Source organism: Pongo abelii, chromosome 14 (genome assembly GCF_028885655.2).
Source record: "Pongo abelii isolate AG06213 chromosome 14, NHGRI_mPonAbe1-v2.0_pri, whole genome shotgun sequence".
Classification (NCBI taxonomy): Eukaryota; Metazoa; Chordata; class Mammalia; order Primates; family Hominidae; genus Pongo; species Pongo abelii.
This window is the reverse complement of record NC_071999.2, coordinates 38,814,690-38,837,907: the sequence shown is the minus strand read 5'-3', so window position 1 is coordinate 38,837,907 and position 23,218 is coordinate 38,814,690. Positions and strand designations below refer to the sequence as shown.

Below are 23,218 nucleotides of genomic sequence, written 5' to 3'. Positions count from 1 at the left end.
TCTCTGATGATTAGTGATGTTGAGCATTTTTTCATATACCTGTTGACCATTTGAAAGTCTTCTTCTGAGACAAGTCTAATCACATTTTTTTGTCCATTTTCAATTAGATTATTATATTTATTATTTTTTTTTGCTATTCAGTTGTTTCAGCTTCTTATATATTCTGGTTATTAATACCTTGTCAGATGGATAGTTTTCAAATATTTTCTCCCATTCTGTGGGTTGTCTCTTTGTTGATTGTTTCTTTTGTTGTGCAGAAGCTTTTTAACTTGATGTAATCCCATTTGTCCTTTTTTTGCTTTGGTTGCCTGTGCTTTTGAAGTCTTACACAAACAATCTTTGCCCAGATCAATGTCTTGGAGTGTTTCCCCAGAGTTTTCTTCTACTAGTTGCATAATTTCAGGCCTTAGATTTAATACAGGTCTTTAATACATTTCGTTTTTTTTTTTCTATATGGTGATAGACAGAGACAGGAATCTAGTTTCATTCTTCTGCAGATAGTTAACCAGGTTTTTCAGCACCATTTATTGAAGAGACTATCCTTTTTCCATTGAACATACTTGGAAACTTTGTCAAAGACTAGTTGGCTATAAATGCGTGTATTTATATCTGGGTTCTCTTCTCTGTTCCATTGGTCTATGTGTCTGTTTTTATGCCAGTACCATGCTGATTTGGTTACTATAGGTTTGTAGTAAATTTTGAAGTCAAGTAGTGTAATGCCTCCCACTTTGCTCTTTTTTCTCAGGATTGCTTTGGCTGTTTGGAGTCTTTTGTGGTTTCATATACAGTTTATAATTGCTTTTTGTATTTCTGTGAAGAATGTCATTGGCATTTTGATAGGGATTGCATTGAGTCTGTACATTTCTTTGAGTAGTATTGTCATTTTAACAAGATTAATTCTTTCAACCCATGAACATGGAATATGTTTTCATTTTTTGTGTTCTCTTCCATTTCTTTTATCACTGTTTTACAGGTTTTCTTGTATAGATCTTTCACTTATTCAATTAAATTGATTCCTAGGTGTTTTATATTCTTTGTAGCTATTGTAAATGGGATTTCTTTCTAGACTTATTTTTCTGATTGTTTGACATTGGCATATATAAATGCTACTAATTCATGTATGTTGGTTTTGTATCCTGCAACTTTACTGAATTTATTTATCAGTTCTAACAGTTTTTGGTGAAGTCTTTAGGTTTTTCTAAGTATAAGGTCATGTCATCTGTGAACAAGGCTAATTTCACTTCTTTTTCCCAATTACGATGCTCTTTATTTTTTTCTCTTGTCTAGTTGATCTAGCCAGGACTTCTAGCATTATGTTGAATAAAAGTGGTGAAAGTGGGCATCCTTGTCTTTTTGCAGATCTTAAAGGAAAAGCCTTCAATTTTTTCCATTCAGTAAAACGTTATCTGTGGGTTTGTCATATATAGGCTTTATCACTTTGAGGTTTGTTTCTTCTTTACCTAGTTTGATGAGGCTTTTTATTGTAAAAGGATGTTGAATTTTATCAAATGAGTTTTTAGCATCTATTGAAATAATTATATTTTTTAAATCTTTGTCTGTTGATGTGATGTATCACATTTACTGATTTGCATATGTTGAACCATCCTTGCATCCCTGGGATGAATCCCACTTGATCATGGTGAATGATCTTATTAATGTATTGTTGAATTCAGTTTGCTCGTATTTTGTTGAGAATTTTTTTGCCTCTATGTTCATCAGGGATATTGGCCTGTAATTTTGTTCTGTTTTTTTTTTTTTTTTTCTTATTGTGTCTTCGTCTGGTTTTGTTATCAGGGAAATGCTGGATTTAAACCACAGGAGTTTAAAGTATTTTCTCCTCTTCAATTTTTTTGAAGAGTTTGAGTAGAATTGGTGTTAGTTCTTCTTTAAACGTTTGGTAGAATCCAGCAGTGAAGCCACGCGGTCATATACTTTTATTTGATGGGAGACTTTTTATTACAGCTTTGATCTCATTACTTGTTATTGGTTTGTGGAGGTTTTTAATTTCTTCATGGTTCAATATTGGCAGGTTGTATGTGTTCAGGAATTTATTTATTTCTTCCAGCTTTTCCAATTTGTTGGCCTACAGTTGTTCATAATAGCATAACAGTCTCTAAGGATTTTGTGTATTTCTGAGGTCTCAGTTTTTATGACTCCTTTTTCATTTCTGATTTTATTTACCTGGATTTTCTCTTTTTTCTTAGTATAGCTAAAGTTTCACTGATTCCATTGTTCAAAAAACCAACTTTTTGTTTTGTTGATTTTTTGGTATTTTTTTAGTCCTAACTTCATTTATTTCTCCTCTGATCTTTATAATTTCTTTTCATCTACTAATTTCAGATTTGATTTGTTCTACCTCCCTAGTACACTGAGGTACATCATTAAGTTGTTTATTTAAAGTCTTTCTACTCTTTTGATATAGGCATAAATTGCTATAAACTTTCTTCTTAACACTGCTTTTTCTGTATCCCGTAGATTTTGGTATGTTTTATTTCCATTTGCATTTGTTTCAATAAATTTTTAAATTTCCTTCTTAATTTCTTTATTAAGCCATTGGTTGTTTAGGAGCATGTTGTTTAATGTACACATGTTTGTGTAGTTTCCAAAATTCCTCTTGTTAATTGATTTCTTGTTTTATTCCATTGTGATCTGAAAAGATTGACATGGTTTCTACTTTTTTGGATTTGTTGAGGCTTGTTTAATGGTTGAAGATGTGGTTTATTCCAGAGAATATTTTATGTGCTGATGAAAAGGATGTGTATTCTGCAGCAGTTGGGTGAAATGTTTTGTAAATATCAGTTAGGCCTATTAGGTTTAGTGTGTAGTTAAACTCTGATGGTTGAGTTTTGTCTGAATGATCTGCCCATTATTACAGTGGGGTGTTAAAGTCCCCTACTTCTATTGTATCACAGTCTATTTCTCCCTTTATATCTATTAGTGTTTTTTTAAATTTTTAATATTTATGAGTACATAGTAGGTATGTATATTTATGGGGTACATAAGATATTTTGATACAGGCAATTATTAATGTTTTTATATATACTTGGGAGCTCTGGTGATGGGTACATAGATATTTATAATTGTTGTATTTTCCTGGTGATTTGACCCCTTTATCATTATATAGTGAACTCCTTTGCTTCTTTTTACAGTCTTTGATTTGTAGTCTATTTATCTGATATATTATAGATATTTCTGCCTTTTTTTGGTTTCCAGTTGTCTGGAATATCTTCTTCCATTCCTTCACTTTCAGTCCATGTGTGCCTTTATAGATGAAGTGACTTTTTTGAAGGCAGCATACAGTTGGGTCTTGTTTTATCCCTTCTGCCACTCTATGCCTTTTAATTGGAGAATTCATTCTATTTACATTGTCTTAATATTGATAAGTAAGAACTTACTACTGCCATTTTGTTGCTTATTTTCTGGTTGCTTTCTAACTCCTTTCTTTCTTTTTTTTTTCTTACTCTTTTTCTTTATGGTTAAGTAATTTTTTTCCCTGGCAGTATGTTTTAATTCATTGCTATTTATTTTTAGTGACTCTATTATAGGTTTTTATGTTATGAGTACCATGAGGCTTACCAAAAAAATTTCATATATATAACAAGTTATTTTTAAAGAGTTGACAACTTATCTTAGTTAACACAAAAAATAGAAACAAAGAATAGAAACAAAAAAAATCTACAATGTAACTTCATTCCCCCACATTTTGACTCTTCTTTGTCTCAATTTACACATTTTTATATTGTCTATCTCTTAACTGGTTGCTATCGCTATTATTGTTTTTGATATATTTGTCTTTTGAGTTTCAAACTAGAGTTATAAATGGATTGCACACTATAGTTACAGTATTAGAGTATTCTGCATTTTTACATGTACTTAATTTTAACCATGGGTTTTATATCTTCAAATTTTATTTTTGTTTTTCTTTTCTTTTTGTACATTAATTTCTTTGTTTTCTTTCAGGTTGAAGAACTCCCTTATAACTTCTTTTAAGATAGTTCTACTGGTGGTGAATTCTCCCAGCTTTTGTCTCAATAAGACTTTACCTCTCCTGCATATTTGAAGGATAGCTTTGCTAGATACAGTATTTTTGGATGAGAGGTTTTTTTCATTCAGCACTTTAAAAATGCAGTTTCACTCCCTGCTGGCCTATATAGTATCCATTGAGAAATCTGTTGCTAGACAAAGAGAGGCTAGAGCCTCTTTATAGGTTATTTGCTTTTTTTTTTTTTTTCTTTTGAGACAGAGTCTTACTCTGTTGCCCAGGCTGGAGTGCAGCAGTGCAATCTCAGCTCACTGCGACCTCTGCCTCCTGAGTTCAGGTGATTTTCATGCCTCAGCCTCCTAAGTAACTGGGGACCATCACTTCCGGCTACTTTTTGTATTTTTAGCAGAATCAGGGTTTCACCATGTTGACCAGACTGGTCTCAAATTCCTAACCTCAAGTGATCTACCCTTCTTGGTCTCCCAAAGTGCCAGGATTACAGGCATGAGCCACCACACCTGACCAATTTGCTTATTTTCCTTTGCTGCTTTTAGTATCCTCTCTTTGTCCTTGAACATTGAGAGTTTAACTGTTATATGGGCCCTGGGGATAATCTTACTTGGGCTGAAACTATTTGGTGTTCTCTGATGTTCTTATACCTGTATATTTACATCTATTTCAAGATTTGGAAAGTTTTCTTTTTGTTTTAGTTTAAACTATTTTATACTTTCATTTTTTTATTAGAATAGAAACTTTTGCAATCAGTCCTTTTTAAAAATTATATATATGTGTATATATATATATTTCTTTGTTTCGATAGTTTTTGGGGTAAAACTGGTTTTTCTTGTTACGCAGAAAAATTGTACAGTGGCGAAGTTAGAGATTGAAGTGAAACTGTAACCTGAGTAGTGTACCTTGTACCCAATAGGTAGCTTTTTATGCCTTTCACTCCCACTGTCCCCCATTCTGAGTCTCCAAAGTCCATTATACCACTGTGTATGCCTTTGCATACCCATAGGTTAGTTCCAAATCATAAGTGAGAATATATGGTATTTGGTTTTCCATTCCTGAGTTACTTCACTTAGAATAATGGCCGCCAGCTCCATCCAAGTTGCTGCAAAAGACATTATTTTTTGTTCTTTTTTGTGGCTGAGTAGTATTCCATAGTGTATATATAACACATTTTCATTATCCACTCTTTGGTTGATGGGCACTTAGGTTGGTTCCATGTCTTTGCAATTATGAATTGTGCTGAAATAAACATACGTGTGCAGCTGTCTTTATGATATAATGACTTTTTCCCCTTCTGTAGATATCAAGAAGTGGAATTCCTGGATCAAATGGTAGATCTACTTTTAGAAATAGAGAAATATCCAAACCTTTAAGAAATATCCATACTGTTTTCCATAGAGGTTACACTAATTTACATTCCCACTAGCAGTGTATAAGCATTTCCTTTTGACCACATCCATGTCAACACCTATTGTTTTTTGACTTTCTAATAATGGCCATTCCAGCTGGAGTAAGGTGGGATCTCACTTTGGTTTTAATCTGCATATCCCTGATGATTAGTGATGTTGAACATTTTTTATATGTTTTTTGGCCATTTGTACATCTTCTTTTAAGAAATGTCTATCATGTACTCTGACCACTTTTTGATGGGATTGTTTTGCTGATTTGAGTTTCTTATAAATTTTGAATATTAGTCCTTTGTCAGATACATACTTCATGTTTTCTCCCACTCTGTGGGTTATCTGTTTACTTTGATGATTATTTATTTTACTGTGCAGAAGCTTTTTAGTTTAATTGGGTCCCATTAATTTATTTTTGTTTGTGTTGCATTTGCTTTTGGGGTTCTAATCATGAATTATTTGCCTAGGCCAATGCCCAGAAGTGTTTTTCCTAGGTTTTCTTCTAGAATTTTTATGGTTTCAGACCTTACATTTAAATCCTTGATCCATCTTGAGTTAATTTTTGTATACGATTAGAGATAGGTGTCCAGTTCATTCTTCTACATGTGAATTAACCAGTGTTCTCACCATTCATTGAATAGGTGTCCTTTCCCCAATTTATGTTTTTTTAATACTTTGTCAAAGATCAGTTGGTTGTAAGTATTTGGCTTTATTTCTGGGTTCTCTATTCTATTCCATTGGTCTATGTTTCATTTTTATAGCAGTAACATGCTGTTTTGATTATTATCACCTTGTAGTATAATTTGAAGTTGGGCAATGTGATACCCCCAGATTATCCAGGAACACCTGCAGTGTTCCACTAGCAACAGCTAGCTAGGTTCCAGACAGTCTGCGCTCAGAACCCAAAACTGCCCCAGGCCATAAGCCTTCCTAGTGGTGACAGCAACTGGAGCTTTTAGGCCACATTCCTCCCAGTCAACCAACAAAGCTGGGATATCCAGCTCCTGTACCCTTGGCTGAAGCATAATTCCCACTTGCCCCTCAGTTCTGGCTAAGCGTTTTTCCCCACTAGAGATTATATCATGAATCACAGTTGGAAGCTTCTCTCAACCTATGACTGTCACTTGAGTTAGCTGGCAGACTTCCACGAGGTCTCCTGTGAGGTAAGATCAGGAACAACTTCCCTCCATTCCCACTGGAAACTGGAAGTGCATGCAAAGCACATCCTGATGCCACTCCTTCTCATATACTCCCCACCACTCACTAAATCAGCTCCAGTACTGGGTAGGGTTATGGCCCTCCCCCGTATCCTGGATTGCCAGGCTACCCAGTGGAGGTCTATATCCCAGAGGCAGCTTATCCCCCTCTCACACTCTGGGGACTTAGAGTTTTTCACCTGGCTCATTGTGTAGGGTGCTGTTTCTTTCAAAGGGTCTGTGGTTTGTTCCTGTGTAGCTTATTGGAAAAAGTTGACAGTGTGAATTTCTACACACTTTTGTCTTTCCAAGTGGAAGAGACATGGTAGCAATGCCTCCAAGCTGCCATCTTGGCCCTTTGGAAAGTTGGTTTTTTGTTTTTTGTGGTTTTTTTTCCTTTCAATAACCTTTCTACTCCTTGCTCTTGCTGAACTCTCTCTTCAACACCAATATATCTTAGATCTGGTCTTTTGATGTCATTTTCTATATCCTGTAGATGGTTTTCATTCTTTTTCATTCTTTCTTCTTTTTTCTCTCCTAACATATTTTCAAATAATCTGTCTTTGAGGTGACTGATTCTTTCTTCTGCCTGATCCATTCTGCTGAGAGCCTCTAATAAATTTTTCAATTCAGCAAATGTATTTCTCAGTTCCAAATTTTTTGTTTCTTTTTTATTATTATTATTTTAATCTTCATAAAATTAGCCTGATAAATTTCTGCATTGATTTTCTGTGCTATCTTGGAGATTGCTGAGTTTCCTTACAACTGCTATTTTGAATTCTTGCTCAGAGAGCTCACATATTGCCTTCTCATTGAGGTCAGGCACTGGTTCCTTACTCTGTCTATTGAAGAGGTCATGGTACCCTGCTTGCTGTTTTTTTTTTTTTTTTCTTGTGAATATATGTGTATGTCTTTGTATTAAAGACTTAGTTATTTATTTCAGTCTTCTTTGTCTGGATATTTTTGGTTTTATTAGATATATTTTCTGAGAGATTCTTCAGTGCTAGGTTGTTGCCTCCTTTTTGGCTCTTGGTGATTCCTTAATCCAAGGTTCACCTAGGCTCTAGTAAATAATTGGGGTACTACCTGTCCCAAAAGAGGGAGTTCCAAAGGGGATATCCTGGCAGTGTGGGAAGGCTGGCTAACGGTTCATGCCCAGGGGTCCTGTGGAATGTACCTCCAATGGTGTGGTGCTGCTGAACAACCACTCTGATTTGGCATCTCCTTTGTTCAAGTTACAAATCAGAGTTTCCAGGGCTGGGGATGGTAGTTCCACCTCCTTCCCTTCTCTCTGCCTGTCCTCAGTGATACTCTCCCTTCTGGCATTTAACATGCTTTCCATGAGTTAAGGCAGGGACAGGTCTCCTGCCAAGGCTCCCAAGATGGTGGAAAACCTGCTTGTCCACCTTGATCTCACTTTTTTGAGTGTAGAAATTGTGAATGGAGGGAAATATTTTGTGCACTTGGTGCTGGACAGGAGGGGCAATGCTGATATAGAAATTCAATTATCTTACAGCCTTCTCAGAGATTTTTCATTTCTCTGTGGCCCCAGGGACTGTCTCCTTTTTGTACTTGAGTTCTGAGATATTGTTGGTGATAATCTTGGTGCTATTTGTTTTTGGTTTTCTCTGGCGGAGTGAGGCCATCTTGCTTCTACACTGCCATTGTGGAACTGCCTGAGGTTTGAAAGTAAAGAAAAAATATTCATAAGTGAAAGTGTGATTGGTGGTAATGGCTGGGAGTTGGGAGACACAAAAACACTAACTCGAGAATTATAGGCCTCAGATGTTTGGATGAGGTGAGGTAACAATCTTAAGTGGAATGACTGATGGGGATATCAAAAAGAAAATAAAGATAGAATGAAGTAGGGAAACAGAAATGAGACGGCACCAATACCCAGCTTTCTGCTCCAGTTTTATTTGGAGCAGAAAGAATATAAGATGTTTTCAGGCTGTGGCTGCCTTTCTTTAAGTCTTAAGGCCCTCCAGTGTCAGTTGGATGAAACCTTCTATTAACATATGAGCGACCCACATCCCTTATTCTGGCTCCTGGAGCTCTGCCTTTCATGTTCTCTCTTGGATCTTTTCTTCAACTTTCCTCTAATTTTTGTCTTAGTTAAGCTTAGCTTACCTGCTTCATTCAAGGCAACACTCCCTAAGGAACAGCAAATTTCTGTATTTCAGATGTCTCAGCTATTTCTCAAAGCTAAATCAATACATTTATAGCATATGAATTGTTATGATGATGGAGTTACTGGATTTTTAAAATATTCATTTGACTTGCTTGAGTAGTTATCTGACCAAATTGTTTAGTTATTTTGATATTATGTAGATACAGTTGAATAATGTTATTAAATTATATCTAATCTGCTTTTTTCCAGATTGAATTGTCCTGATATATTTAACTTCTGTGCCTAGAAATTATTTTCTGATGTCTCGTTAATTTTCCTTGCATTCCTGTGAAAGTTCTCACTATTCTTATTCTTAATATATGGGACATAGGACTTTAAGCACATTTATATGATGCAAATATATATATATTCTTGATGTATTTATTGTGTTTATGTTATTACACGTGGTATGTGTTTATACATATATATTTGACATTGTAGAATTAGAGCATCTGGTATTTTCATCCGCATGTTTGATATTATATAGTTGCTATAATCCAATTGGCTGTGTGCTTAGGTCACTTTTTTTGTTGTTGTTCATTGATGGGTGTAATATGCAGATAATCAAAAGATTTGATGCAATCAAGATAAAATACATCTATCATTTCTCCTTGATCTACCATATTAGATTAGCTTAAAAGGATTTGATTTTAAGTAGGACACATTAGTCATTATCCACTAAGTACCTTCTTGTCTTCAAGTTATTTGCAAATTTATTGTATCAGGGTTTCTGCCAGTATTTTCTTAAGCATCCACGTGAAGGTTACTTGTCTGCTGTGCTTGTTATATGACTTGTGACTTCATTTAGTCCTCTACTGGTGACAGATTTTCCTGTTAACACCTTAAGATAAAACCTTTAGGGAACCTGGCATATGAATAAAAAGAATGCATTAAAACCAAGGTTGGTAGAGTTGCTTCTATTATTAGAATTCCTACTATGATTTTCTGCCAGTATTTTGAAGGCATAATGAATGCTTAAAAATACCATTGCCACTCTTAGTTGTATATTTAATATCAGACTTAGCAAGCAAGATTGTAAAAATGCTTAGTTTATTATTTTTTTACAACCACTAAATGTGGTGGAGTCTTCAGTTATTTTAAGTAATGATGACCTAGAAGGACTAAAAAGATAAAAATTATTGAAAATTATAACCTTTTTCACCTTGTAAGTGAATTAAATTATATGTAACACAAAGTTTATGTTATTTCATGAGGTATGTGATTGATACCCAATAATATTCTGTCTCCTAGCTATGACATTTGCATTTTTTAAAAATTAGGTTAATTTTACATATTGATATATCCAGAAGAAAGCATGGTATAAAAGGAATAGGAATGGATTAAGGAATCCCATTGGCCTAGTTTGAATCTCAGCTGGCCCACCTACAAGCTGTGTGACCTTGGACAAGTAACCTAAGCTCTTGGAGCCAATGTTCATCATTGATAAGACGGTGAAGCCATCTCAGTTTCATCATCAATAAGATTACCTATCTTAAGAGTTTGTAGTAAGCTTAAAGGGGATGATGTAATTAAGCTCAGCACAATGCCTGACACAAACATAGTAAATGATAAATAAACATTCGGGTCCAAAGATTCATAGGTTTTCCGAAGAGAGGTGGGAAACTGTTAAACCATTTTAGGGCAATTATTTTGCTCATTTCATGACACTGAGTCAATACAATGGCATCCAAATCACCATTGTGAGGTATCTGGGATATAATCCCTTCTAGTCTGATGAAGTCAGATTAACATTGCTATTATCAGATAAGGCAGAACTACCCATATAGGGTAGTAGTGGCACATACATGAGCTCTGATATTGCTTCTGGGCACGGATGGAACCGAATTTAGATCAGCACAAATGGAAAATTGGTGTAGGCTCTGGCCAAATGACTGAATTCATAAATTAACATAATTTGCTACACAATAGTTCTATTGAGGTAACACATTACCAAGAGTTATGCAAGCCTCAAGTCAAAGCTGGGACCCTACCCACCCCACACAGTTTACATACTGAACCTCAACACCCTCAGGGACTTTCACAGGAGGTCATAAGGCTGCTCCTGACCACAAAGAGAGTTATTATCTCCATTATCACCAACATACTAATAAATACATATATAAAATATATAGGGTCCATGAAGTCAGGACCCTTGAACCTATTGACCACCAATATATCCCTAGCACTCAGAAAAAGAATCTAATCCATAGTAGGCTATCAAAATGTCTTTGTTCTCCAGCTTCATCCATTTTGACACAAATGACAGGATTTTATTCTTCTTTATAGCTGAGTAATATTATATTGGGTACATATACTGCATTTTAAATAAACCAGGCACAGGCAGACAAATACTGCATGGTTTCATTCATATGTAGCATCTAAAAAGGTTGCTGTCATAGAAGTAGGGAGTAGAATAGTGGTTACCAGAGGCTGGGGAGAGGAGGGAGCCTGGGGTAGGAGGAGAGGGTGGTCAATGGTTGCAAAGTTATAGTCAGCAAGGAAGAAAAATTTCTGGTGCTCTATTACATAGTAGGGTGATTATAGCTAATAACAACCTGTGTATATTTCAAGATAGCTAGAAAAGAGGATTTTGAAAGTCATTAGCACAAAGAAGTGATAAAGGTTTGAGGTGGTAAAAATGTCAACTACCCTGATTTGATCATTATACAATGCATACATGCATTTACACATCACACCACCCTCTAAACATGTATAATTATTATGTGTCAACTATAAAGAAAATGTTAAAAATAAATTTTTAAAAAGGGTATTTGTTTACTAAATTTTCAATTGGCAAATTTTTGAATTATCAACCAGCCTGTGGAGTTATTGAGCTAAAAAATCTCACTAAAGGTTAAAAAGTAGCCCAGCCCTGTTGGTTCAACGCTTACGATTTCTAAATGTTCCTCAAAATATCTGTATATTATTTCTTGCCTTACCAAGCACAGTGTAGTGAACATAACTGCATCATTCAGTGATGTGTTGGATCACTGAAGCTTTGGGTTATCATGCTAAGTCCAGTCTCATCTTTCAGCTGCAGATACAAATGCAGGAAAAGTAAGAGTTGGCATGAAGAAAGTATGATCTTGTAATACAAATTTAAGATTTTCTTTAAAGGGCCAGGCGTGGTGGCTCACACCTGTAATCCCAGCAATTTGGGAAGCCGAGGCGGGTGGATCACAAGGTCAGGAGATTGAGACCATCCTGGCTAACATGGTGAAACCCCGTCTCTACTAAAAATACAAAAATTAACCAGGCATGGTGTCGGGTGCCTGTAGTCCCAGCTACTCAGGAGGCTGAGACAGGAGAATGGCGTCAACCCGGAAGGTGGAGCTTGCAGTGAGCCGAGCTTGTGCCACTGTTCTCCAGCCTGGGTGACAGAGTGAGATTCCATCTCAAAAAAAAAAAAAAAGATTTTCTTTAAAATAAATATTTGCTATCAATGAATGTTTTCATCACAGATCTTTTTTTCTAAATCCATATGGAGAAAAATAGTATTTTCCAGGAATCTGCTATATGAGAACTGGATAATTTTTACTATACAAAACTTTCATTATCACTAACAGTTATTTTATTCCAGAAACTGTTTGTGAGCATCTATTGTATACAGGAATATCATTCATTGTATCCATCCATAGAGTCACGCAGCATTGTGGCTATTCAGCTTCTGCACTTGAGAAATAGAGTCATAGACATTCAACTGCAATTCAATATATTATAAAATTACAATCTTTATAACAATATATAATTACAGGAAACTGTGGTTAACTAGGAGTGACTACTCTGTTTAGGAAGACTTCCCAGAAGAGGCACCATGTGCAGTAAGTCTTGAAGGGTGAGTAAGAGTTCACCAAACCAAGGCCACTGTGTTATAAAACTCCAAGGAGCACCATTCACATTGTATGTAATGGTGCTCCCTGAACTTGTGTGCCAGTGGAAGAAACTCTTTGTATACCAGTTAGGATGCTTTCAGATGCAAGAAAACAGGATACTACAGAAAGTGGCTTAAATAATGATGGGTTTTTTCCTTTTTTTTTTTTTTTTTCTTTTTTGAGACAGAGTCTTGCTCTGTCGCCCAGGCTGGAGTGCAGTGGCTCACTGCAACCTCCACTTCCCAGGTTCAAGCAATTCTCTTGCCTCGGCCTCCTGAGTAGCTGGGACTACAGGTGCCCACCACCACGCCCGGCTAATTTTTTGTATTTTTAGTAGAGACAGGTTTCGCCATGTTAGCCAGGATGGTCTCAGTCTCCTGACCTTGTGATCCTCCCACCTTGGCCTCCCAAAGTGCTGGGATTACAGGCGTGAGCCACCGCGTCTGGTCCGGTTTTATTTTCTTAAAATCTAGAAAAAAGTGGTTCTAGGGTAGTTCAGGCATGTGGCTATGTCTACCCAGCTTTTTCCATCATTTCACTTCTGTCCTCAACATGCAGCTTCTATCCTTGGGCTTATCACCCTGTGGTCAAAAGACGATTTCTGAAGTCTCAGGTTTACCACATGCAATTACAAGAAGAGAGTCAGGCAGATGAGAAGACTCTCCTTGAATGTCTTTTTTTAAGCTTTTTTTTTAAGGGAGAAAAAGTTCTCCATGGCAGTCACCCAGAAAATCTACCTGTATGTCTCATTGGCCAGCAGTTATCATATGACCATCATTAGTTGCAAGGGAGAATGGAAAAGCAAGTAAATAATATCTTTAATCTCAATTGTGTGACTCAGTGTCTACTAGAAGGAAAAAGATGGCTGGTGGAGCTCTGGGGTAGGCAACTCACAGTGACTCCAGACTATTTAAAGGTTAAAAAGGGATTATGACTTTTGGTCTCCAGAACCAAACATTCTGACAAATACTAAGGTTATTTTGTCTGTTTCTTCTAAAACTGCACTTAAGTGTTAATAATTTCCAGTAGATAATTATTTTTCCTTTTCCTTTCTCAAGAGTAGTATGCTTCAGCTAAACATCCTGTTTTATTCTATCAAGACACCTCTGAGATCAGTATAATTATAGTTAATTTCTATTTGCAGAGGTGGGCCAAGAAGGAGTTAAAGTTAAGCAACACAGCTAGCAAATAATTAAATAATGAAACCTAGATGGCTGGGAGGGGAGGAGGGGGTTAAGGGCTGAGAAATTACTTAATGTGTATAATGTGCATTATCCAGGTGATGGTTACAGTAAAAGCCCAGACTTTATCACTATGCAGTATATGCATGTAACAAAACCGTACTTGTACTCCTTAAAATTATGCAAGTTTTTTTTTTTTTTTAAAGAAAGCCTGGAATTGGTTCATGGTATTCTGACTATTAGATCATGTTTTTTTCCTATGATGTCTCAAATATTTATATTTTCATAGTATGACATTATTCTATGATGTGATAATATAATGTGATACCATGATAGAATTCCATACATTAGAATGCAGTTTGATAATATAGAGTTAAATTCTGCCACGTTTCAAACTGACTAGTGCAGCCCAAGGCCGACTAATCAACTTTGTGGGCATTTTTCATTACAGGCTCAAAGGTAGCTCCGTTCGATAGGGCAGTCTTTGTTCCAGGAGCCCACTGTGCCTCTTCCCAGCACGGTGCAGTACCTGAGAGAAATAAAAGAGTTGGCTCTCACACTAAGAGGCCGAGGAGTTCAGGAAATGACCTGGGCATGAGAGCAACGGAGCATAGGAAAAGGTGATCTTGAAAAGCAAGAACTGTACATTCCTTGGACTCCTTTCTCTTTTTCTTTCCTCTGGTCTGCATCTGTCCACATGAAATAACAAAATCACCAGCAAGTCAAAAGAACATATTGTGCCAAGAGATAAGATGAGCCTTTGGAAACCCGTAAGAAGCTCAGATATACTTCAGCCCTGGGGAAAGAGACTGCATGGGCCATTTGAAAACTGAGATGGACTCTGTGCTCAAGATCAATAGATTTAATATTCAATAGAGTGGCCGCGGTCGCCATGGTGAGCAGGCTCTGGATGTAATTACAAGGTTCAGCTGGATGGATTGCTGGGAGAAATGCTTTATGAACAAAACAGGGTTGGTACCCTTACACAGTTCATCTCCAGCATATTTCTGACAGTCAGAGACAATTCAGAAGACAGTGCATTTGAAGACATAGTAGAAACGAGAATAACTGGGTCACTTCATTCTGGGGCTTTCAAAGATTGCTCTTCTAAATCAGGCTAGATTCCAAACAGGTCCCAGTATCTATAGCTATAATTCAGGACTGTGGCTAAATGTTTACCTGACCTCATTTCCCAACTTGAAGAATTAGCTATTAGATAAGTGAAAATAAAATTTCTCTAAAGCAAGCACACTTTGGTCAGCGCAGAGCCCAATCAAGTAGAACTCCATAGCATGCATCTAAAGAACGGGAGAGGTCGAGAATAGAGTTTGCCTAAGATGCTATCATGTATCCATGAAAACAGTGAGCTGAACAAGGGGTGGAATGTCATGTTTCCGAGTTATAGGTGGTTCAGTACATTTTGATCATGCAAATTATCCATTTGTGTAGTTGCTCAACAAATGATGTTTCAGGATAGACAGCTGAGCTTTTTGACTGTGCCATATGCGCTCTGAATATTCAGAGATTATTCAAAGGCTACACATTGGTGACAAACCCCAGAAATAAAGCAAATGGTGGAGGTGGCTTTTTTTTTTTTACTTTTAAGTTCAGGGGTACAAGTGCAGGTTTGTTACATACGTAAACATGTGTCGTGTGGATTTGTTACACAGATTATTTCATCACCCAGGTATTAAGCCTAGTACCCATTAGTGTTGTTTTCCTGATCCTCTCTCTCCTCCCACTCTCTGCGTTCTGAAAGGCCCCAGTGTGTATTGTCCCCTCATATGTGTCCATGTGGCTTTTTTAAACATAACTTTTTCTTTTTGAAAGAGTAGTAACTTCTCATTCCACTGTTAAAAAATAATACAGAGATTCATGTACCCTTTACCTATTTCTCCCAATGGTAATATCTCACATAACTATAGCACAATGTCACAACCAGGATATTGATAATGATATGATCCTTTAGCCTCACTCAGATTCCCCCAGTTGTTTTACGTGTGTGTGTTTGTGTGTGTGTGTGTGTGTGTGTGTAATTTTAGTTATATATAGGTTAATGTAGCTATCACCACAATCAAGATGCAAAACAGTTCCATCACCTCAAGGGTCTGTCATGTTGCCTTTGATGTGGCATTTTAATAAATTCCTGTAAAGGAAAGGTGAGAAATATTTCATTATTTCAATGAAGTGGGAAAAGCAAACTAACAAAAATTATGCAATTTTAAACACTCATTTTCAAGTTTCTTTCATTTTCCATGTCCATATTCTCTCCTGGATTGGACTGCTATGAAATATAGTTAATCTGACTTCACAGAGTTCCAATATTTTTGCAGGGTCATTTTAAGGTATATAGTTGGTTGTTAATCAGTTACTTCCATTATAACACACATGACCCATCAATTACATGCCTGGGTATTTATTTTAGATAAACGAAAAGTTACATTTGCCCACAAACCTGTGCACAAATATTCACAGCAGCTTTTTATGTAGTTGCCAAAGGTTAGAAGTAACTCACATGTCCTTGAGAGCATGAATGTGTAAACAAACTGGAACATCCATGCAATGGGGTACTACTCAGCAACAGAAAGGAATAAAAATGGATACAAACATCAACTTGGATGGATCTCAAGGGCAATGTGGTAACTGAAAAGAGCAAATCAAAATATATCCTGTATGATCCCACTTATAAAACATTCTCAAAATGACACAATTAGAATGATGAGAGATTAGTGGTCATTCAAGGTCAGGACTGGGAAGAAAGTGTGAATATAAAAGAAGTTTTAGGGAGTTTCTTTGTGGTGATGGAACAATTGCTGTCTTAGGGCTGCTTTGACAAGAACACAAAAGATTGGGTGGCTTAAACCACAAACATTTACTTCTCACATTTCTGGAAGCTGGGAAGTTCAAGAGCTAGGAACCAGCAGGTCCACTGTTGGGTGAGGTCCTGCCTCCTGTTTGTATCTTCACATGGCAGGCATAGAGACAGAGAGAGGGAGGAAGCAAACTCTTTTCTGTCTCTTCTTATAAGGGCACTAATCCCATCCTGAGGGCTCCACCCTCATAATCTAATCACATCCCAAAGGCCTCACCTCCAAACACCATCACACTGGAGATCAGGGCTTCAACAGATGCATTTGGTGGGTTTGGAAGGACATAGACATTCAGTCCATAGCAGTTATACGTCCTGACTATGGCGGAAGTTACATGAATCTACCCGTGTGATAAAGTTTTACAGAACTATATACCCCCCTCCCAAACATGTTTGCACATAAAAGACAGGTGAAATTGGAATTAGGTGTATAGTTTAGTTCATAGCCTATATTATACTGTGCCAGTTTTCAGGTTTTGATAATGCATTATGTTTACATAAGATGCTAACATCAGGGGAAGCTGAGAATAGGATACAAAGAAATTATCTGTTCTACTTTCATAACTTTTTGGTAGTCTAAAATTATTTCAAAATAAAAAATGAAAACAAAACAAAAAATTCCCCCCCAATTTGCAGAGAAGTTAGCTAAGATTCAAATAGGTTAAATAATTTACACTTATTTTTAAAAACCCTCAAGCCAGTAAAAGGCCAAACTGAGATTTGAGCTCCAGGACTTCTGAGTCCAAATTCAGGGCTCTTTATACCACAGTGCTCCTATTAGCCATGTGTTTAGCTTGAGCAGATAAACATTCAAGTGACAGTTGAAGGTGATTTAAGTAGATAGAAGAACATGTTCAAGGTCAGGAGGTAAACAAAAGCAAGGAAAGACAGTACAAACCATCAAAGCCTGATGGGCAGAGGAAAGCATGGGACTGAGAGAACTGGAGCCATGGAGGGGACAAGAACAGGGACAGAGGGAACAAGAAGGAGTAGGTTGTGAACAGGATATCCTGATTTGAAGATGGAGTGACTCTTGATGATAACAGACCCTCGAAATAGCCCCCGAGAGATGAGTGGCCGGATCCTACTGAAAGTAAAGGTCTGAGTATGAGATGGTCAAGGAATTGCGAGGCCTGAGAGTCAAGTGAGTGGTCCATTGGGACATTCAGGTGAGCCAGAATGATGCAAGAATGTGATGGACAGGAAGATGAAGCTCTATCCCTCCTCGCAGTATAAGCATCCTGGGGGTAGGTACTGTGCTTTATTTATCTTTGCTCATCACAGAGCCTACAACAATGCCACGGACTTAGAGCGCCAACGATGTTTGCTGAACTAATGAATGAATATTCTCATGCCCTAAGAACCTGAAACAGTTACTGACTTTTATTTAGACCCTATTTTCCCATGAGGGAGTAGCTCTGGTTGATCAGCATGAACCAAAATAGCCATTAAATTCCATCTAAAAATATGTTAATATCATTTTTCATAACAAAGATGAAACATCTTACTAAATTTTGTTTAAACAGTTATCTTAAGTGTCATATATTATAAAGTAAATATTAACCCATAGAGTTCTGATTATCACTAACATCTTTTTTTTTTTTTTTTTTTTTTTGAGACTGAGTCTTGCTCTGTCACCTGGGTTGGAGTCCAATGGCACAATCTCGGCTCACTGCAACATCTGCCTCCCAAGTTCAAGCAATACTCCTGCCTTAGCCTCCCAAGTAGCTGGGACTACAGGTGCCCACCACCACGTCTGGCTAATTTTTGTATTTTTAGTAGAGACGGAGTTTCACTATATTGGCCAGGCTGGTCTCGAACTCCTGACCTTGTGATCTGCCCACCCCTGCCTCCCAAGGTGCTGGGATTACAGGCGTGCGCCACCGTGCCCAGCCACTAACATCTTATAGTGTGTGCACATCTGTATGCGCACACCTATACACACACCTTTCCATTCAGAGAATTAAAATGTAAGGTGGTATTCAGATTTGATCTACCATGGTCTCGATTCTAGAGTTGTGCTGTCCAATACAGTAGCCACTAGCACCATGTGGTTGTTGAGATTTAAATTAAATAAAATTTAAATAAAATTAAAAATTCAGTTCCCCGTTTGCACTAGCCACACATCAGAGGCACAATAACAGCCTGTAGCTAATGGTTACCTTATTGGATGGTGCAGATATCAAATGCCCTCATCATCTCAGAAAGTTATATGGAATAGTACTGCTTAGAGCAACCCACAATGACTCACTAATTCGTCTTTTCTGACCCTTTCCTACCTCCCTCACACCATAGTGTCACCTAAGTTTAGTACTGTTCTTCTCAATGGGCACCTTACCTCCAAAATGCTGCACTTAACATTTATTAGGTTACTTTTCAGCACAATCACATAAAATTTGACTATATTAGAATCCTGTTGTCTTTTATATAAACATATCAGATTTTATGACTATTAATATGTCATAATATGTATTTAATATGGTAAGAAGTGTGTCAGACAGAATAACAATGCTCCAAAGATGCTATGTTCTAATCCTCGGAACCTATAAATAGGTTTTATATTACACGATAAAGGGGAATTGAGGCAGCAGACGGAATCAAGTTTGCTAATCAACTGATCTTGAATGGGAAAGATTGTTCTGGAGTATCCAGGCAGTCCCAACATAATCACAAGGTTCCTTAAAAGTGGAAGAGAAGGGGAAAAGAAAAGTCAGTGTCAGAGTGATGCAATATGCAAAAGACTCAAGCCATGGCTGGCTCTGAAGGTGGAAGGGGCCATGAGCCCAGAAATGCAGGCCATCTCTGGAAGCTGGGAAAGGCAAGAAAACAGATTCTCTCCTAGAATCTCCAAAAAGGAACAGAACCTTGCCAACACCTTGGTTTTAGCGTGGACTTCTACACTGCAGAACTGTAAAAGATAAGTGATATGTAGATTTAAACCGCTAAGTTTGTTGGTAATTTGTTCCAGCAACAATAGGAATCTAATAGAGAGGTTTCCTAAAAGTCGATATAATTGATGTAACTTTTAGTTATTTAATTTAATTTTTTATTTATTTCTTTTTTATTTTGGTAGCCGTGGGGAAGTAGATTGTAAAAGTATTAGTGATACTTTAAGTCTTGGAAGTTTTTTGTTTTAGTTTTTGTTTGTTTTTATTTTTCCCCTAAGACTTTGAAGCTTCAAAATTGGCCTTGTAAAACTTTGTGGGAGTGAATGGAAGAAAGGTTTGCAGAGGCAGAGAGCAGGTCTTGAGCTGAGTATCCAAGCATAGAGTTGCTAATGTAGTACAGTTGTTTGCCTAGAAATGACTGAGGATAAAATTAGCTAGCCTATTTTGCTTCAGGAAACAGGCAAGGAAATGATATAATCTTTAAGAACATTAGAAAAGGAAATTCATAATTTATATTAGTGAGTAATTTCATTTATAATAGCAATAATACAATTGTTCTATTGTGTCTAGTCACTGAGATTTATGTTATCAGATGAGTTTTTAATCTCCATATGTCATTTTTCTGGTTTAATGTGTTTCTGCAGACAATAAACATAAGAAAATAAAGCACTGAATTTCACATCAAAGTAGTAAACTAGGTCTAATGTATTTGGGATGGGAAGAAATTTATAGGGACCTATGCTAAAATACAACCTAGAGTTCTCATATGTACCAAAAGATTATGATAATGATAAGTGCTAAGAAATCACTTCTAAACCTTCTGAAAATTCACACACTCATCCCCTTTTATGCTTGCCTGAAATTTTCACATTATGAACTGACAGGGTTTTCTTGAAGCTTTAAAGGCCAATGTTAAAATGCAACATGGAATTGAAAAACGTAGGAAAGGCCAAAAATGAATAAACAAAGGAAAGGTTTTGACAGATGACAGAAGAAACCAAGCAGCAGATAAGCTCATGGAAGCTGGTATGGAAATTATAGACAATTTCTTGGTCAGTTTTTTTTTCAGCAAATCTATTCTGAATGAACCTGCCAACAGCTCTGAACATCCTGTGTGCACTCTCAGAGCCTCTGAGACCCGCTACATTCCATCTCTTCAGACCCATGTGTCCAGCTGCCTACCACACACCTCAAACTCAACATGTCCCAAACTGAACTACTCGAATTCCTTTCTACCCCATACCTGCTCCTCATCACATTTTTCCTGACCCAACCATTCAAGCTGGAAAGCTCAGTGATCCTTGAATCGTTCCCTCTTCCACCCCTCACCATTTCCAGCCCATCACCAAATCCTCACCATCCCTCCTCCTCTGACCTTTAAGGTACACGCACTTCATATCCATTTCCAGAGCTCATTTCCAAAGCTCGTTAATCTCATGGGTTCTTGTGGAAGCTGTAATTGGTCCTTCCTAACTAGTCCTGTCAGTGAAAACGATGTATAACCACTGGACATCGCTCAAATTATTTTATTTAAAAATATTTTTGTTTGCTTGTTATCTGAAAATCACTGTACAAAGACACGTCCCTTGATATCAAAAAGTTCTAGTGGGATCAGGAACAATAATAATACAGAACAATAATAAAAATAACTGCAGTTACTACTTATTGAGCGTCTTATATATTTTTGGCATTGTTACAGATGCATATATTGCCCCTAACAATCATAACAGCCCTACAGGCAGGAATTACACTCATTGTATAGCTGCAGATATGGAAAGCTTAGAGTCAGAGAAGTTACTAACTTGACAAGATCTCACAGTCCTGAGTAGACACCTGAATTTCTTGAGGACAGAGGCTATAATAGCCTATATTATATAATATTGTAATAAACTATATTTATAAATATATTTAATATAAACTTATTATAATCCATTATAGTGAAATGTTTATAATCCATTATAACAACATATTCATATATTATATAAACTATATTATATAATAATATAATAAAACCTTTTCATTTTCTTTTTAATCTCAGAATTTAAAAAATTCAAAGTGCCATATATTATATATTATATATAAACTTATTTTATTATAATCTATTATAAAATGTTTATAATCCATTATAATACAATGTTTATTATATAAACTATTGTGATAACATAATAAAAGCTTTTCATTTTTATTAATACCAGAATAAAAAAAAAATCAGACAAAGTAGTGGCTGGCTTTATAGATAATGACAAACAGTCTAAGTCAGAGGAAAGCTATAGCCTGTAGAATGACATTCATATTCCTTAAACAGCTTCCATATCAAAGCAACAGGTTCTTCCTGTTTATGTTTGTGAGCTCTAATTCTCCTTAATATACCTTGGTCCTATCATTTCTTACTGCTTTTACAAAGAAAATGCATGCAGTTAATGAGATTTTCTCCATAGGAGCACTGTGATCATTTAATGAAAGAATGTCTGTGGATTGCCTACCACAGAGCCTGACAAAGAGTAGACCCTCTATAAGAAACAGTCAATACAGCATAATGGCTAAGGCAGTGGGTTGCATAATCAGCTTACCTCTACTCCTTAATGCTGTGTGACTTTGGCTAAGTCACTCAACCTCTCTGAACCTCAGCTGTCTCACAGGTAAAAATGTGGCTAATAATAATACTATCTATATCATGAAGTTCCTATGAATCCAATTGGATAATGCATGTAAGCACTTAGCCTGATTTAGTAAGCCATCAATAAATAGCAGCTTTCAGCTGTTATCTTGCCTCCTCCCTAGGAAAGCAGAATTGCAATAAAAGTGTTATAGAGAAAAGAGAAATCAGAGTCTGCTTTTCATCCACTGCATATATATAGACACCAGGCTTTTTTGCGAAAAGCGCACTGGTTTATCATCTGAACAGAAAGAGAGCAAACCATGGGATCTGGGAGCTCAGAGAGAACATTAGCTGAAATCTAGCTCGATCTGGCCAAGTTCAGAGATAAGATAGAGGTTCATAAAAGAAAATCGACTTCCCAATGCTGCAAAGCTTATTTAAGGCAAACCCAAAAGTAGATTCCAACCTCTCGTTTCTAATCCCATGCTCGTTCAACTACGAAAAAAATGTACACATTTTTGGAGGTCAGTTCAATACTTTCTCATGTGTTAGAAATTCTAAAATAAATTGCTAGTCACATTGTTCCCAAATGTCTAAGTGAGTATATTAATTTAAACCAACTATCTATGGCTCAGTTTTTTAAAATTCAAGTAAAAGGGAATTTATATACTACTAAACACGTTTCTAAATTACTTAAAATGGGTTAAGATAAAAATATGAATACTTTCATTGAGTTAAAGTTTTTAAGGTTAAGTGAGTTTTATAAAACCACTCAGTAAATTCAGAAAGCAATGAACATTGATTAAAATAAGGATTGTCAACAAAAACTTTGAAAAATAAAGTGAGGATGTTAAAATTGAGTCAGGGGTGCTTTTTGCCTTCAGGGAAGTCCCATCTGCCAATTCCCTGACAGGACAGACCACGGAAGCGCTTCTCTAGCAGCTGTATCTTCAGCTGTATTTATTACCTGGGAGCTAACTGTTTAAACTGTTTGAATATGCTGAGTATGCTCATTTATTGCGTAACTATTGATCAAAACTTCCTTTACT

The 23,218-nt window shown here is 36.5% G+C and overlaps 1 protein-coding gene and 1 long non-coding RNA gene across 3 annotated transcripts in view; both read right to left on the bottom strand.

Moving 5' to 3' along the window:
• RFC3 (replication factor C subunit 3) overlaps nt 1–23,218 on the bottom strand; it is a 156,069-nt gene that overhangs the window by 74,358 nt on the left and 58,493 nt on the right. The gene's annotated exons all lie outside the window — the stretch shown is intronic.
• On the bottom strand, nt 1,721–21,437 carry LOC129049482 (uncharacterized). The gene is made up of 2 exons (XR_008512595.2): nt 11,700–21,437; nt 1,721–9,625 (listed from the first exon to the last, which is right to left on the bottom strand). It is a non-coding gene; the product is annotated as an uncharacterized LOC129049482 (long non-coding RNA).